Genomic DNA, 2,556 nt, shown 5'->3' with positions numbered 1-2,556 from the left:
TCGCACGAACAGGTAGGAGAAATTGTGAGCCAAACAGAAGTTCACAGTAAGATAACAAACGTTCGTGGCGCAGGAATTTTCTCCACCGTGCGCCCAATCTCACACGTAAGCTGAGTCAACAAGTTCTCCGGTATTCAGCGCCCAGAACTCATATTATGGCCTGAGCTTTTAAGGGGGCAGACCACAGTGACGCTCGATTTTGGAAACAATATTCATGATTTTTTCAATAAAATAACAAACAAATTACAAAACTGAATTTAGTTCTTTATCGTACACCCTTAAGATTGTCCCGGCCGCGGTGGTCTAGCGGTTCTAGGCGCTCAGTCCGGAACCGCGCGACTGCTACAGTCGCAGGTTCGAATCCTGCCTCGGGCATGGATGTGTGTGATGTCCTTAGGTTAGTTAGGTTTAAGTAGTTCTAAGTTCTAGGGGACTTATGACCACAGATGTTAAGTCCCGTAGTGCTCAGAGCCATTTGAACCATTTGAACCTTAAGATTGTACCCAGATGACGCTACACGACATAGACGAAAGGCCTTTGCAGAGTGCGAGGACGGTTGGGGGGAACTATGAACGCCACAGTTTCCAACCTAGAACAAAATTTCAAAAACTTGAAACTGATGATATTGCCTAACGTAGTACGTACAGACATCTTTAAAAAAGAGTTTCTAAAAAATGGCCGCACTCTGAAGTGAATGTCAGTGTTTTCAACAAAAATGTCGTCATGAAAACGTGCACCAAAAATCGGAGTTAAAATATATAGAAAAATCCTACGTGCAACAGCAGAAAAAACGCCGTCTCACAAGTCACAAAAAGGTATATTGTAATTCTGTGTACATTTCATGTGTGATAGCTCCCGCTAACTTGAAAGACGTTGTTTTGAAATAACAAGCGTTTAAAGTTTCAACTTGCGTTTTTAATACTAAAACTGAACAAATCTTTAATCGGCAGTGCCAGCACCGTACACCTGGCCTTGAATTCGGATGTCGAAACAATCATTTTGACGAAATCATATCGAGCAATTAACTGCCTTCCGCTTACTAATCGAAGCCTTTTTTGCACGCCTGGGATTACTTTCCGAACTTTTCTGTCAATAAAAATACGTTTTTCGTTTCCAAGCACTCCCGTTTTACTTCGTATAAAAGCCAGCGAAGCGTAACAAGTACGTGCCTTCACACTGTTTGTAACCCATGTATGATGTAACGAAATCTTTTAATTGATACTAATGCCCCCTGTGACAATACCCGAAACTAACAAGACCACTACTCCGTCGGCAACTATTACAGCATTACATCGATTGCTTTCACGCTATCAATGCCAGACCCCATACAGTAAATCGCGGTTTTAACGTACACTCATGCTCATAAATTAAGGCTAAATCTGATACATGGTGAAACAACGCTCTGGTGGGCAGTTTGCGGGTATAAATCACCTTGGGGTATGACCATGCGGTGCATTTGACCTGTGGTCGTCGTACGGTGGCGCTGGCAGCATTCCACATACGCTGAGGTGTGTTGGTGCAGCGAGTAAGCTGTGCAGACGTTTTCAGACGTACCAATGGTGACTGTGTGTTAAAAATGGCTCAAAGAACACATATTGATGACGTTATGAGGGGTAGAATGCTAGGGCAACTGGAGGCTGTTCAAAAACAGCAGGTCGTAGCACAGGCCCTCCGTATGCTACATAATGTGATCTCACGATTATGGCAACGATTCCAGCAGACAGAAAAAAAGTGTCCAGGCGCTATAGTACGGGACGTCCACAGCGTACAACACCCCAAGAAGACCGATAGCTTACCATCAGTGCCCGCAGACGGCCACGGAGTACTGCAGGTAGCCTTGCTCAGGATCTTACCGCAGCCTCCAGACACAGTCTACAGACGACTGAACAGACATGGTTTATTCGCCCGGAAAACTGCAAGGTGCATTCCACTGACCCTGGTCACAGGAGGGACCGTAAATCGTGGTGTCAAGAACACAGTACATGATCATTGGAACAGTGGTCCCTGGTTATGTTCACAAACGAGTCCAGGTGTGGTCTGAACAGTGATTGTCGCCGGGTGTTCATCTGGCGTGAACCAGGAACCAGATACCAACCCCTTAATGTCCTTGAAAGGGACCTGTATGGAGGTCGTGGTTTGATGGTGTGGGGTGGGATTATGATTGGTGCACATACACCCCTGCATGTCTTTAACAGAGGAACTGTAACAGGTCAGGTGTATAGGGACACGTCATTTTGCACCAGTATGTCCGCCTTTTCAGGGGTGCAGTGGGTCCCACCTTCCTCCTGATGGATGATAACGCACGGCCCCACCGAGCTGCCATCGTGGAGGAGTAGTCTGAAACAGAAGTTATCAGGCGAATGGAGTGGCCTGCCTGTTCTCCAGACCTAAACACCATCGAGCACGTCTGGGATGTTCTCGGTCGACCTATCGCTGTACGTCTTCAAACCGCTACGACACTTCAGGTGCTCCGACTGGCAATGGTGCAAGAATGAGACGCTATACGCCAGCAGCTACTCGATCACCTGATCCAGAGTATGCCAACCCGTTGTGCGG

The sequence above is a fragment of the Schistocerca piceifrons genome, chromosome 4 (assembly GCF_021461385.2).
Source record: "Schistocerca piceifrons isolate TAMUIC-IGC-003096 chromosome 4, iqSchPice1.1, whole genome shotgun sequence".
NCBI classification, from domain to species: domain Eukaryota; kingdom Metazoa; phylum Arthropoda; class Insecta; order Orthoptera; family Acrididae; genus Schistocerca; species Schistocerca piceifrons.
This window is presented reverse-complemented; position numbering follows the sequence as displayed.